This window comes from Nomascus leucogenys, chromosome 6 (genome assembly GCF_006542625.1).
Source record: "Nomascus leucogenys isolate Asia chromosome 6, Asia_NLE_v1, whole genome shotgun sequence".
Classification (NCBI taxonomy): domain Eukaryota; kingdom Metazoa; phylum Chordata; class Mammalia; order Primates; family Hylobatidae; genus Nomascus; species Nomascus leucogenys.
Window position 1 is genome coordinate 83,587,308 of NC_044386.1, and position 16,007 is coordinate 83,603,314.

Here is a 16,007-nt window from a genome sequence, read left to right on the forward strand (position 1 = left end):
TTTTCTAAATCCATTAAAGACTGTTTCAAAACAGTTAAAACAGAATCAAAGCACACATATTTAAAGATGCTGAAACTCTGAATAGTTCTGATTTGTTTTCTCAACAGATGTGCATCCTTCAAGCCCTGAATTCACCAGATGCATATTAAATTAATCTGTATTTTTAGTTTTTACATAACACTCTACTCTAGTTTTATAAATACACCACATGAAAGCAGAATTCCATTGTTGCTTTATGGCATTAAATATTAACAGATTATCTCTGCTGTGCAAAAAATACATTAAGATTCATTTTAATGCAGCCAAATGTGTGCTCATTAAATATAGGCTATAATAACTTCACCATTATTTTTAAATTGGCTGATTTCTATCTGGAATGTGAAACATAACAAATTTGCTCATAAAAATCCAGTGACACCTGGTACCTGAAAGAAATATACACATTTCAATTATAAGAAATACTTAAGTCCACTTAAACCTCCTGGAAAATTTACTTCTTATAAATCCATAATTTCTTCACTAACTGCAATGAAAAAATTAGCACAGTTATATCAGAAATAAGACTACACTGGGAGTCAGGCCTGAATTCCAGTGTGACTCATTAATTAGCTGTACAATCTTGAGCAAGTCACTTAGCCTCTCTGCACTTAAGTAGTCTCAGCTGTAAAATGAAAGGGTCTAACTAGACCATCTCCATATTTTCTTTTAGCTTTATGATTTCATAATCTATGAAACTCAAGAAACATAGCATTAACCAGATGGATCCCATTAAAGACAAAGTGAGCTTTCATATTGATTGATTTGGAGATAATGTATCTCTGGAGAATCTAAGTGTTTTCACACAGACAGTTCCTTTAAGTTGACTTATTTAACTAGGTGAAAAAGCAAACAAAACTCACCAAACACAGAGTTATTAAACAATTCTTGCATCATACCCTAGATGACCAGAATATTTAGATGTCATTATACCAATTACGGTTAAAATGTTTTAGAAAATAGAAGCTGTTCTAGAAGTACAGGACAGGACAGTTATAAAGCCAAGTGAGGCCAGGCACGGTGGCTCACGCCTGTAATCCTAGCACTTTGGGAAGCCGAGGCGGGCAGATTGCATGAGCTCAGGAGTTTGAGACCAGCCTGGGCAATATGGTGAAACCCCGTCTCTACTAAAATACGAAAAAAAAAAAAATAGCCGGGCGTGGCAGCATGTGCCTGTAGTCCCAGCTACTTGGGAGGAAGCAGAATTGCTTGAACCCAGGAGGCGGAGGTGCAGTGAGCTGAGATGATGCCACTGCACTCCAGCCTGGTGAGAGAGTGAGACTGTGTCTCAAAAAAATAAAAAAATAAAAAATAAAGCCAAGTGAAAGAGGATTCTAGCTAACAATTAGTACTTAGGCTACATGAGAATAAAATGTCTCAGGACAGCATTCTATTACTTTTAGAATCAAGATTCTCAGCCTGAGGCAGAATTGAAAATATTCAGGAAAGTACAGCAGTACCCATGGAAGCGCTTCCTACTCAGTTTTTGCCAGCTCAAGGTTCTGGATAGTCTTCAACAAGTGTAATAAGCAGCAGCAAACACTAGAGAGGGTGATCAAAATCTGTATAGTTGAAACCCTTCGCAACAATAAAACCCAAGTGGCAAAGGCTCTTGTCCTTAGTGACAGTTGAAAAATTCTGCATTTAAATATCCTATCAAGCCCCTTTACAACCTGAAACTATCACATGACAGTGCCACATTTAGCTCATACTTCCTAATACTCTAATACATGTATGAAATAATTAAGCACTTGTCAATTAAGACCTAATGACCTAAAATCAATCTTCTTGAAAGGGAAAACCACACTCTGAACAATGCTTCTAATTACATTCGAGAAGGTTAGGAAACTCTCATTTAAAAATAACTCCCACAAATTATTTCATTTGTTTTAGTTTCTTTTTTTTTTTTTGAGATGGTGCCTTGCTCTGTCCCCCAGGCTGGAGTGCAGTGGCGCGATCTCGGCTCACTGCAAGCTCCGCCTCCCAGGTTCACGCCATTCCCCTGCCTCAGCCTCCCGAGTAGCTGGGACTACAGGTGCCCGCCAATACGCCCGGCTAATTGTTTTTGTATTTTTAGTAGAGACGGGGTTTCACCGTGTTAGCCAGGATGGTCTCGATCTCCTGACCTCGTGATCCGCCCGCCTCGGCCTCCCAAAGTGCTGGGATTACAGGCTTGAGCCACCGTGCCCGGCCTGTTTTAGTTTCTTTAAGAACATCCTTATTAACGCTTGTAGAATAGAAAAGAAAAACTTATTTTTTTTGAGATGGAGTCTCACTCTGTCACTAGGCTGGAGTGCAGTGGTACGATCTCGGCTCACTGCAACCTCCTACTCCCTGGTTAAGCGATTCTCCTGTCTCAGCCTCCCGAGTAGCTAGGACCACAGGCACGCGCCACCACACCCAGCTAATTTTTGTATTTTTAATAGAAACAGGGTTTCACCTTCTTGGCCAGGATGGTCTTGATCTCCTGACCTCGTGATCTGCCCACCTCAGCCTCCCAAAGTGCTGGAATTACAGGTGTGAGCCACTGCACCCAGCAGAAAAAATTTGTATAAACCAATTGGTCATGACTGGATGCAGTGGCTCACACTTACAATCCCAGCACTTTTGGAGGCAAAGGTGGGCAGATCAGGAATTCAAGACCAGCCTGGGCAATATAGTGAGACCTCATCTCTGTTTTTTTTTTTTAATTAAAAAATAAATTAAAAAAAAAATTGGTCACCCATGTGCATGCATATACACATATTACTTACACCTTTCAAAAAAAAAAAAAACTAACTTAACCCTTATAACTAAATGTAAAATACAAAACTATACAAAAAATTCTTGAAGATAAATAGGAGAAAACGTAAGTGACCTTGGGTTTGGAAATGAGTTTTTATTTTATTTATTTATTTATTTATTTTGAGACATAGGTTTGCTCTTGTTGCCCAGACTGGAGTACAATGGTGCGATCTCAGCTCACTGCAAATTCCGCCTCCCAGGTTCAAGTGATTCTCCTGCCGCAGCCTCCTGAGTAGCTAGGATTACAGGCGCACACCACCACACCCAGCTAATCTTTGTATTTTTAGTAGAGACGAGGTTTCACCACATTGGCCATGCTGGTCTCGAACCCCTGACCTCAGGTGATCTGCCTGCCTTGGTCCCCCAAAGTGCTGAGATTACAGGTGTGAGCCACCACACCTGGCTGGAAATGAGTTTTTAGATAAAACACTAAAAGCATTATCAATGAAAGAGAAGATGTTAACTTGGACCTTATTAAAATTAAAAACTTTTGCACTATGAAAGGCATTATTAAGAGAATAAAAAGACAAGCCACAGACTGGAAAAAATATTTGCAAAAAATATACTTGATAAAGGATTTGTATCCAAAATACACAATGACCACTTAAAACTCAACAAGAAGCAAACAACCTTATTTTAAAATGGGCAAAAGACCTGAACAGATACCTCATCCAAAAAGATACAGAAATGTTTTTTTTTTTTTTTTTGAGACGGAGTCTCGCCCTGTTGCCCAGGCTGGAGTGCAGTGGCACGAACTCGGCTCACTGCAAGCTCCGCCTCCTGGGTTCACGCCATTCTCCTGCCTCAGCCTCCTGAGTAGCTGGGACTACAGGCGCCCACCACCATGCCCAGCTAATTTTTTGTATTTTTAGTAGAGACGGGGTTTCACTGTGTTAGCCAGGATGGTCTCCATCTCCTGACCTCATGATCTGCCCGCCTTGGCCTCCCAAAGTGCTGGGATTACAGGCGTGAGCCACCGCGCCCGGCCAGAAATGTCAAACATACGAAAAGATGCCCAACATCATGGAGAACTGCAAATTAGGCCAGGCACAGTGGCTCACGCCTGTAATCCCAGCACTTTGGGAGTCCAAGGCGGGCGGATCACGAGGTCAGGAGATGGAGACCACCCTGGCTAGCACGGTGAAACCCCGTCTCTACTAAAAATACAAAAAATTAGCCGGGCGCGGTGGTGGGCACCTGTAGTCTCAGCTACTCGGGAGGCTGAGGCAGGAGAACGGCATGAACCCGGGAGGCGGAGCTTGCAGCAAGCGGAGATCACGCCACTGCACTCCAGCCTGGGTGACAAAGCGAGACTCCGTCTCAAAAAAAAAAGAGAACTGCAAATTAAAATGAGATACTACTACATATCTATTAGATAATGAATAAAATACAAAAAAAATGACAATACCAAATGCTAGTGAGGATGTGAAACAACGGGAAATCTCATTATTCATTACTCGTAGGAATGCAAAATGGTATAGCCACTTTGGGAAACAGTTTGACAATTTCTTACCAAATTAAATAGTCTTACGATATGATCCAGCAATCACACTCCTGGGTATTTACTCAAAAGAGCTGAAAACGTTTAATGATAGAAAAACCTACACATGTATGTTTATACCAGCTTTATTCATCATTATCAAAAACTAGAAGCAACCAAGATGTCCTTCAAATGGTGAAGGGATCAACAAATTGTGGTATATCTATACAATAGAAAATTATTCAGCAATACCAACTGGGTATGGTGGCTTGCACTTGTAGTCCAAGCTACTGTGGAGGCTGAAGCAGGAGGATCGCTTGAGCCCAGGAATTCAAGGCCAGCCTGGTCAACATAGCAACACTCCGTCAAAAAAAAAAAGAAAGAAACAAGGAAAGAAGGAAGGAAGGAAGGAAAGAAGGAAGGAAGGAAGGAAAAAGAAAAGAAAAGAGGAAAGAAAAATTATCCTGCAATAAAAAGAAATGAGCTATGAAGCCACAAAAAAACATGAAGAGGCCGGGCACAGTGGCTCATGCCTGTAATCCCAGCACTTTGGGAGGCTGAGGCGAGCAGATCACGAGGTCAGGAGATCGAGACCATCTTGGCCAACATAGTGAAACCCGGTCTCTACTAAAATACAAAAAATTATCCAGGAATGGTGGCATGTGCCTGTAATCCCGGCTACTTGGGAGGCTGAGGCAGGGGAATTGCTTGAACCCAGAAGGCAGAGGTTGCAGTGAGCTGATATCCTGCCACTGCACTCCAGCCTGGCGACAGAGCAAGACTCCATGTCAAAAAAAAAAAGACATGAAGAACATTCAATGCATATTGCTAAGTGAAAAAAAAAAAAAAAAAAAAAGTCTTAAAAAGCTCTATGTTATATGATTCTAACTACATGACATTTTGGAAAAGGCAATACTATAGAGACAGTAAAATGGTCAGTGTCTGCCAGTAATTCAGGGAGGAGAGGAGGGATGTAAAGCACACGGGATTTTTAGGGTGGTGAAACTATGTGTAGGAAACTTTAATGGTGGATACATGTCATTATGCACTTGTCAAAACCCACAGAATGTACAATGCAGAGTGAACCTTAGTGTAAAACAGATGCTATAGTTAACAATAATGTATCAGTATTATTTCATTAATTGTAACAAATGTACCACACTAATGCAAGATGTTAATAATAGGGGAAACTGGGGGATGGAGAGGAGAAGCACACTGAACTCTATGTACTATCTGCTCTCTTATTCCAGAAATCTAAAAGTATTCTAAAAAAAAAAATTAACGAAAAAAACACAATAGGGCATATGCAATCTCAAAGAGTAAATATTGCCACTGTAGACTACAGAAATTCTAGCAAAGTGAAAACAAAATTAAGAGATTTTAATCCCCTTGCCTTTTCCTGGCATTAGTCATTTCTCTCTGCTCACCAGCACCCACATCAGAGAGTGACCTCTAGGAAATGGAAAAGAACTCCAGCTGGGAAGCGGATTGATCACAGCTGTGGTTAGCAATTTATCCTGAAGCTAAAATGAGATCTGGTGATTATCATAGACACTCAAACACCAAAAAAAGGAAGAAAAGAAAAAAATTTCACATCATTCATTATGGCCAACAGAGAAATTAAAGTGTATTTTAAAACATATTGGCAAGGCGCGGTGGCTCACGCCTGTAATCTCAGCACTTTGGGAGACCGAGGCGGGCAGATCACCTGAGGTCAGGAGTTCGAGACCAGCCTGGCCAACGTGGTAAAACCCCGTCTCTACTAAAAATACAAAAAATTAGCTGGGCATGGTGGCGGGCACCTGTAATCCCAGCTACTCAGGAGTCTGAGGCAAGAGAATCGCCTGAACCAGGAATGTGGAGGTTGCAGTGAGCCGAGATTGTGCCACTGTATTCCAGCCTGGGCAACAAGAGCGAAACTCCACCTCAAAAAAAAAAAAAAAAGTATCAAGAGAGAAGTAAATGTATAACTTTCATTCAGGAAGTCGTAAATGCCCCCTTTTATAGGCTAAGGAGTTAGAATGTATAAGCAGCAGAAATCCATGGGGATCCAATGCTATTGTTCCCTGGCAAATTTATGTAGCATTTTGATGGGGACATCAAACTGCAGCTCTCTGACAGACTTACTCGGCACCCAGGCTTCTCCCCTTTCGTGGCAAGGGCAACGGCTACCTGTTCACCCGACATCTCTGGACAAGGCAAAAACTAAGGGAATATCCCTATACCCAGTATACTCACACCTTCAATGTGATGGGTGAGAGATTATTAAAGAATAATTCCCATCCCTAGCACCCCAACCCCCACTATAACTACACTGCCCACTTGGAGCTTCTGGGTGAGGGACAGACTACATTAGTGTGGGGACAGTCCATCTGTCTATCTCATCAGAACATTCCTGCTGCAGACAAAGCATGGCTTCTCTTCTATCCAGATGGCTCTCTCTTTAGGCCATTTCTGGGATACCACACTAGTGCTATTTCAGTTTCTCTGAGATGACTGAGTCTTTCTGGTCCGCTAAGTTAAGGTTACAACCTTAGCAAGTTTGGTCTCTTACAGTTTAGTAACCCAAAAGCCTGCCCTCAGAATTTATTAAGATCCAAAATGAACCTAGCATGGTTCATTTTGTAATCCCAGCTACTCAAGAGGCTCAGGTGGAAGGATCACTTGAGCTCAGGAGTTCAAGACCAGCCTGAGCAACACACTGAGACCCTCGTCACCAAAAATTAAAAAAAAAAAATTAAAATTAAAAAAATCCCAAATGAAAAGTGCCAACTATGTGCACACATTTAGATGAAAACTAAGCAACTGGCACACAGGGTAAGATAAAATCCACTACTGAAAGAGTAAATTTAAGTAAGCTTGTTTTAAGTTAAAAATCCTCAGAAGCAGCTTCTCTTCTGGTTTTAAGACATCAAGTGAATAAAGATTTAATCTAAAATATCTTTTTATCAATTTTTTAAGCAACTTCCACCAACAAGTGGACTATGTTAAATACTACTTATAAAAATGGTTTTATCAGCTGGGCGCGGTGGCTCACGCCTATAATCCCAGCACTTTAGGAGGCCGAGGTGGGCGGATCACAAGGTCAGGAGATCGAGACCATCCTGACTAACACGGTGAAACACCGTCTCTACTAAAAATACAAAAAGAAAAAAAATTAGTCGGACGTGGTGGCACCTGCAGTCCCAGCTACTTGGGAGGCTGAGGCAGGAGAATGGTGTGAACCCGGGAGGCGGAGCTTGCAGTGAGCCAAGATCGCACCACTGCACTCCAGCCTGGGCGACAGAGCGAGACTCTGTCTCCAAAAAAATTAATGGTTTATCAAGTGAACAGTGAGAATTAAAGATGTATGAAGTTACCATTCATATAGTTTGAAATAACAATTAACTTTAAACAATATCTGTCATCATCCTGTATAACTCAATATTAAAATGCAAGATCTTTGGTTACATGTTCACTGATAGAGCTGATATTATATAACCTAAATCTACTGAGGATTTTTATTTTTACAAAATAATCTGATGAACTCAAAGCCATAAAACATAAAAGGGGTTGGGAGAGAAGGAATCTGAAACAGATGGCATCTAAATTTTTTTTCCTGAGTCCATCTTGAACACAATCCCAATAATGTCAAAATCCAATTTTGCTCTCCAAATAAGTAATCTCCACAACTTAAAATGGTAATTCTGAAGTAAATTCATTCTTTTTTTTTTTTTTTTTCCTCCCAGCTTCTCAGAGCTTCTATATTGGGCAGAAATGAGTAGAGACAAGTTAGCTGTTAAAAAGAGAAAAACTATCATTCCACAAATTCAAAAGTTCTTTCAGGAAAATACACTTATCTAAAACCACTGAAGCAGTTTCTATCAATATGTAGTACTAAAATCTATGACACCAGCCTTTTTTTTTCATATAATGATTATTTATCCTTATTAGAGACTAAATCACAGCTCCATAAAAGAAATATGCTTCAAAATAAAAATGAGCTCTGGAAGAATACTCATTTGGTTTGAGTAAAAAGAAAGCACTGCCTGGACTTTTTAATAGCATTTTCACAGTAACCCTCTCCTGATTGTATAGCACCAATAATTTTAGCTGTACTTTGTTCATTATCTAATTCTAGTATATGGTACATATATAAACCTTCCCAATCTTTCCTAAAACTTTCCGAGGTCATCCAAGAGACAGATATTAAACAAAGGTTTAGTCATTTTTAGATTTTCTGACAAGCAAATTCCATAACTGACAACTGCAAAGATCCTTGGAACGGCCAGTCTTTGAGAGGAAGTGGTGATTGAGAAATCTCTAACCGCCTCTATTCATTACACACAATTAAGACAGAATTTTTTACTCTAGCAGCTAGTATCCTATCTCTTATAACAAAATTAATAGATAATTGGGCCAGGCACAGTGGCTCACGCCTGTAGTCTCAGCACTTTGGGAGGCTGAGGCGGGCCAATCACTTGAGGCCAAGAGTTCGAGACCAGCGTGGCCAACATGGCAAAACCCCATGTCCACTAAAAATACAAAAATTAGCCGGGTATGGTGGCGCACACCTGTAATCCCAGCTAATCAGGAGACTGAGGCAGGAGGGGTGCTTGAACCTGGGGGGCAGAGGCTGCAGTAAGCTGAGATCACACCACTGCACTCCAGCCTGGGCAACAGAGACTCCGTCTCAAAAGCAAAAAAGATTTTAAAAAATATTAATACAGTATTAAAGTTTGAGAAGAAGACAGGGGAAAAAGTGGGAGCTTCTGAGAGCTTTACCAAAGCATATGATCTCAACTTTAAGATTTAAAGGATGATAAAAAATGATACAAGAAAACACCGCAGGCTGGGCAGGGCAGTTCACACCTGTAATCCCAGAACCTTGGGAGGCCAAGGTGGGTGGATCACCTGAAGTCACAAGTTAAGAGAGCAGTCTGGCCAACATGGCCAACACCATTTCTACTAAAAATACAAAAATCAGCCAGCATGGTGGTGCATGCCTATAGTTGCAGCTTACTCAGGAGGCTGAGGCAGTAGAATTGCTTGAACCTGGGAGGCGAAGGTTGCAGTGAGCCAAGATAGTGCCACTGCACTCCAGCATGGGTGACAGAGCAAGACTCCATCTCAAAAAAAAAAAAAAATAGAAAAAAGAAAGCACAGCAAAAAGCTTAGATATATACAGACCTTACACTCTCAGAAGAGCCATTTAGAAAGCTGAGTAACCTTACCAAAACTCTGTAACTATCACAAAACATAATTTCAACTCCTTTTTTTTTTTTTTTTTTTTTGAGATGGAGTTTTGCTCTTGCCCAGGCTGGAGTGAATGGCACAATCTCGGCTCACCGCAACCTCCGCCTCCCGGGTTCAAGCAATTCTCTTGCCTCAGCCTCCCGAGTAGCTGGGATTACAGGCATGCGCCATTATGCCTGACTAATGTATTTTTAGTAGAGATGGGGTTTCTCCATGTTGCTCAGGCTGGTCTCAAACTCCTGACCTCAGGTGATCCGCTCGCCTCGGCCTCCCAAGGTGCTGGGATTACAGGCATGAGCCACCATGCCCGGCCTGATTTCAACTCTTTATAAAAGAAAGAGACATGGGGAAGAAATATATTTGAAAATTTCTCAGGGCTGGGTGTGTTGGCTCATGCCTGTAATCCCAGCACTTTGGGAGGCCAAAGCTGGCAGATCACTTGAGGTCAGGAGTTCAAGACCCCCCTGACCAACATAGCAAAACCCCTTCTCTACTAAAAACACAAAAATTAGCTGGACATGGTGGCACACGCCTGTAGTTCCAGCTACTCAGGAGGCTGAGGTTCGAGAACTGCTTGAACTTAGCAGGCAGAGGTTGCAGTGAGCAGAGATTGTGCTGCTGCACTCCAGCCTAGGTGACAGAGCAAGAATCTGTCTTTAAAAAAAAAAGAAAAGAAAATTTCTCAGAAATTTACACAAAACTTATGAACTTCTCAAAAAAGGTCAAACTGAATTACAAACTTTGTATTCTCACAAACATCTATTATTACAGCAAGTTATTTGATTTTTGTCTTCTGAGTATAACTTACATGTGAAAATAACTAACTATAAGTCACCTCAAAAAGCAAACTACGTTAGCTGAAAATTTCACATATAATAGGTGACACATAACTATATTATTTTAAATCCACAAAACAAATGAGCATAAAGACTGGGCACGGTGGCTCATGCCTGTAATCCCAGCACTTTGGGAGGCCAAGGCGGGTTGATCACGAGGTCAGGAGATAGACACCATCCTGGCTAACACAATGACACCCCGACTCTACTAAAAATACAAAAAAATTAGTTGGGTGTGGTGGCATGCGCCTGTAATCCCAGCTACTCAGGAGGCTGAGGCAGGAGAATCGCTTGAACCCAGGAGGTGGAGGTTTCAGTGAGCAGAGATCATGCCACCACACTCCAGCCTGGGTGACAGAGTGAGACTCCATTTCAAAAAAAAAGAAAAAGACTTTATGGGCTGGGTGAGGCGGCTCACACCTGTAATCTCAACACTTTGGGAGGGCGACGCAGGAGGATTGCTTGAGCCCAGGAGTTTGAGGCTGCAGTGAGTATAACTCCCCAGTGCACTCATTCTGGCCTAAGTGACAGAGAAAGACCTTGTCACTAAAAATAAATAAAAAACAGACTTCATGTTTCTTGGATTTATTTCTATATAGTAATAAGGAATGATTTACAGACAGAAATTTATTCAATTTTCATTTATTTTCTGAAGACTATATGTTTTTCTAGTAGTGTAAATCTAATTGACATGAGAGGTGCTGCTGATGCTGCCGATTTTTATCTTAAAATTACAAGTAGGCCGGGCACGGTGGCTCACACCTGTTAATCCCAGCACTTTGGGAGGCAGAGGCGGGTGGATTACAAGGTCAGGAGTTCAAGACCAACCTGACCAACATGGTAAAACCCTGTCTCCACTAAAAATACAAAAAATTAGCTGGGTGTAGTGGCAGGCACCTGTAATCCCAGCTACTCAGGAGGCTGAGGCAGGAGAATCGCTTGAATCCTGGAGGCAGAGGTTGCACTGAGCCGAGATCGCACCACGGCACTCCAGCCTGGGTGACAGAGCAAGACTCTGTCTCAAACAAACAAAAAACAAGTACCTTCTATTTTACACCCCAATTTTAATTCTCTTTAAAGAGACATGTGATGTTAAGATTTACATACATTACTTTTTCATGTATTTTGTGTTAATCCATACTATAAACACCAATATGGTGTAGCTGAGAAAAACCTATAAAATATATTTTGCTCATTTCAATAAATGGGCCATATTCTACTTTATTATTTTGAATTTTAAGAAACTACTGATAATTGTTAGGCCGGGCGCGGTGGCTCAAGCCTGTAATCCCAGCACTTTGGGAGGCCAAGGCGGGCGGATCACGAGGTCAGGAGATTGAGACCATCCTGGCTAACACGGTGAAACCCCGTCTCTACTAAAAATACAAAAAATTAGCCGGGCGTGTTGGCGGGCGCCTGTAGTCCCAGCTACTCAGGAGGCTGAGGCAGGAGAATGGCGTGAACCCGGGAGGCGGAGCTTGCAGTGAGCGGAGATCGTGCCACTGCACTCCAGCCTGGGGGACAGAGCAAGACTCCGTCTCAAAAAAAAAAAAAAGAAAAAGAAACTACTGATAATTGAATTTCATGCTACCTATGATCAATTTCGAGAAGACACTGAAAGTCCTATTGTATACATTTTTTTTCAATATTATCCAGTTGCCTTCCTATCTCAAACCTTGTTTCACAAAACTGGGCTGCCTTGACTGTGTATGATTAATGGTAATAATTTATCTTGTAATTCAAAGGTGGTTCCGTTTAAAATGGGATGTTACTTATAATACAGGTAAGAATTTTAACTCATACTACTTATGAAGAAACAGAAGCTCTGGTAGGTTCCATGACTTGCCCAAGGTCAGTAACTAGCAACTGGCATAGTCTAGGTTCAACCCAAGGTTTATCTGCCTGAAAGCCAATACTTCCACTTGACCGCAATTATCTCCTTAAAAGATTAAGACACAAGCTCCACAGCAGAACATTCATTCTCTCTCTGAAAATTCACGTATCTATTCTGAGACATCACTACACAGCACCTAGTATTCAGTCACTGATTGAAACAAAAATGAAGAGGATCTTTCTGCTTCATTTAAATTAGGGCAGGTTTACTGGCAGGTAAGAAAGAGGTTGGAAAAGCCTTGCCTCAACATGTCTTGCCTAGACCTCTAATACATCTATATGGTTTCCCCAGTCCATTTTTTTTTTAAATAAACACGTACAACTACTACATAAGATTACACCTGGACTAGCCTATTGTTAAATGCTTTTCAGAATTCCACTTTTCTAAGGTAATTTATACCGGAATTAATATCGAGCTGGAAGACTTGGTTGAATATGTCATTCAGGCACTTTCCAAACATCTTAAGTATCCTTTAGGGGCAACAAACCCCGTTCCACTCTCTTTTACATTGTGATGCCTGCCCACTTGGGGGACACTGCTCCTGTAGGACGTGGGGGCGAGGGAACAGTGAAGGAAGAAGTGGGGGAAGCGCACGGAAGTTGGGTAGAGGAAGGTCTCATTACCCACTCTTGTGCCCTAGCTCCGCCAAGGGCGGCTCCCCGCGGTGCCCAGTCGACTCAGAACCCCCACAACCCTCGAAGTCCAGCTCTGTCCCGGCGGGGTGGGTAGGGAAAGAGGGCAATAGAAGCATGAGATTGCCCCAGCCACCCTGACGAGATCTGTGCCCTCCTTTTGGCTCCCGGAGGATGCTCCCCCTTTCAGAGTAAGCCCTCCAGGTGGCAAACTCCCGGTCCACACCGGCCGGAGTCAGTTTCTCGGAAGGGGCGCCTCCTTCGCCTACCTCTACCCCGCTAACCGAAACTCTCCACCCGCTGTGTCCCTCAGCCCCTCCATTCCGCCCCCGCAACCCTCCACAGACACAAACGCCAGCCTGCGCCCCACCCGGGATCCCGGCGTCCCCCACCCACACCCAGGAAAGGGCCCCCCACCAACCCCTTCAGACACACACACACCCCCTCAGACTTCAGCCTACAGAACCCCGACGAAGCCGGGGCAGGTACCTGGTCCAGCAGTGCTGCAAGGCGCAAATGAGGCGGGCGCGGTCCCCTCCCCGAGGCGCCAAGTGCTTCTCTACCCACCCGCAGCGGTGGTTTCTCTCTTTCCCAGGAGCAGGAGGGAGGGGAGAAGGCGGAGGGGAGGGGGAAGGCGAGGAGTCGAGGGGCGGCTGGAGCCGAACCGGAACCACTAGCGTGGCCCCGCCCTCGTCCCGGAGTACCCTGGAGCGCCTAATAGGACAAACTTTAAGCAGGCAGCAATAAACTGACACCATCACTTCCGGGTTATCCCCACGGCTGCCCCCTCCTTAGCAACCGCGTGGGGTTGCTAAGCGGAAGTGCCTTCAAAGCGACCCACCCCCATTTCTTCTGGGACTACCAGAAGATATATCGGGAGCACTGAGCTCTGCCTTGGCAACACGCTCTTACCTTCTGCTCAAGATCTTAGACCGAGTACACGCTTCGCTGCCAGAGGCACGAAACCCATCCCGTTTTTCCCTTCAACTGTACTCCTCCACCAAGCCCCCAGTCTCTATATACTCCTGCTCCCTCCCACCCTTAATCCTGTGGCTGACCCAGTGGCTGTACCTAAGGCTCCTCTCTCAGGTCCCTCGAGGGAATTATTTTCTGACGGTTTAGCAAGCATCTCCCTCTTGTGGATTTTTAATTGTGTTTCAACCAGATTTTAAAAATTTCTTTCAATGTTGTGAAAGGTTTTTCATGCACTTAGTTCTCCTGTGACAGCCCATGAAGCCGAATGGTTAGAAAAATGTTGTCTTCACCTACATTTTGTAAGAGCTGCACATGTTTGTGTAAGGTCTGGAATTAACCTAGCCAAATGGAATAGGCAAAAAAGATTCAATGTAACTCGACAGTTATTTTAATCCTTAAAACAGAGAGCAGGGCACATGTTCTCAGGATCTCTTGAGACTGCGCCTTGTGGGGGGAAAAAAAGAAAACAAAGAAAAAGGCTAAAGGGAGCCCATAATCAAATTTGGGAAGGAAGAAGACTGTCTAATCCTCCACTCAAAACTCAAAATAGGCCAAGCGCGGTGGCTCACACCTGTAATCCCAACACTTTGGGAAGCCGAGGCTGGCGGATCACGAGGTCAGGAGATGGAGACCATCCTGGCCAACATGGTTAAACTCCGTCTCTACTAAAAATACAAAAATGAGCCGGGCGCGGGGGCTCGCGCTTGTAATCCTCCAGCACTTTGGGAGGCCGAGGCAGGCGGATCACGAGGTCAGGAGATGGAGGCCATCCTGGCCAACATGATGAAACCCCGTCTCTACTAAAATACAAAAAATTGGCTGGAGGTGGTGGCACGTGCCTGTAGTCCTAGTTACACGGGAGGCTGAGGCAGGGAAATTGCTTGAACCCGGGAGGCGGAGATTGCAGTGAGCTGAGATCGTGCCATTGCACTCCAATAGCACTCCAGCCTGGAGACAGAGCGAGACTCCGTCTCAAAAATAATAATAAATAAATAAATAAACAAACAAAAATTAGCCGAGGGTGATGGCGTGTGCCTGTAGTCCCAGCTACTCGGGAGGCTGAGGCAGGAGAATCGCGGGAACCTGGGAGGTGGAGGTTGCAGTGAGCCGAGACCGCGCCACTGCACTCCAGCCTGGCGACAGAGCTAGACTCCGTCTCAAAAAAACCTTCAAAATAAACTTTCATACCGACACTATGGATAAGAAAAGAGACCTCATTTATTGTGTCTGGGTGATTTGGGGTTTGAAAATATTGGGAAAATGAATGGTTGGGGTAAAAGTCAACAAAGTAATACTCGAGAAAAACAACTCGTATCTGCGGGCCGGGTACAGTGGCTCACGCCTGTAATCTCAGCACTTTGGGAGGCCGAGGCCTGCGGATCACTTGAGGTAAGGAGTTCGAGACCAGCCTCGCCAACCTGGTGAAACCCTGTCTCTACTAAAAATACAAAAATTAGCTGGGCGTGGTGGTGGGCGCCTGTGATCCCACCTAGTCGGGAGGCTGAGGCATGAGAATAATTTGAACCCAGAAGGTGGAGGTTGCAGTGAGCTGAGATCGCGCCATTGCACTCCAGCCTGGGCAACAGAGCAAGACTCCATTTCAAAAAAAAAAGAAAAAAGAAAAAAGAAAGGAAAAGAACTCATATCGTTATGGCAGGTAAATATTCAGACAAATGCAGTTGGGCATTCAGAGAAAGATGAGTAAAAATCTTCATTTGGTTTTCCTATCTTAAATAGATCTCCTTACAAGCAGAATGCTTAACAGTAGCTCCTAAATTTGTTTTCTATTCCATGGCAGTGAATATACTTGCCACGGCAGGCTCTAATTTTATTGGTCATGATAACCTCTTTATAGACATCAAAATTGAACTGTTATCCACCTTAACTGGGGCAGAGAGGAAATGAGCTTTGGTCACTTAAACGAAACACCACGTCTATTGGTTTCCTGTATGCATGAGACAGGGTTAAATTGATTCACCATAAGCAACCGCTTCAGCAAAACCTTTAGGAAATCACTTCAAGCTCAAATGGGTCAATAGGATGTTTAATACATTTCCACCTCTGCCATTGACATGAATACATGTGGGAGTATATACACATACACAATTCAAATGGAATTTCAGCTCATCCACTAA

General features: G+C 43.3%; 1 protein-coding gene across 4 annotated transcripts in view; it reads right to left on the reverse strand.

The window, feature by feature from the left end:
- CSNK1G1 (casein kinase 1 gamma 1) overlaps positions 1-13,650 on the reverse strand; it is a 215,469-nt gene extending 201,819 nt beyond the window's left edge. For all 4 annotated transcript variants that reach the window (XM_030814545.1, XM_030814544.1, XM_030814543.1 and 1 more), the window contains exon 1: positions 13,387-13,650. The gene's annotated coding sequence lies outside the window, so the exon portion shown is untranslated. The remainder of the gene's footprint in view (positions 1-13,386) is intronic.
- Positions 13,651-16,007: the final 2,357 nt, after the last annotated feature.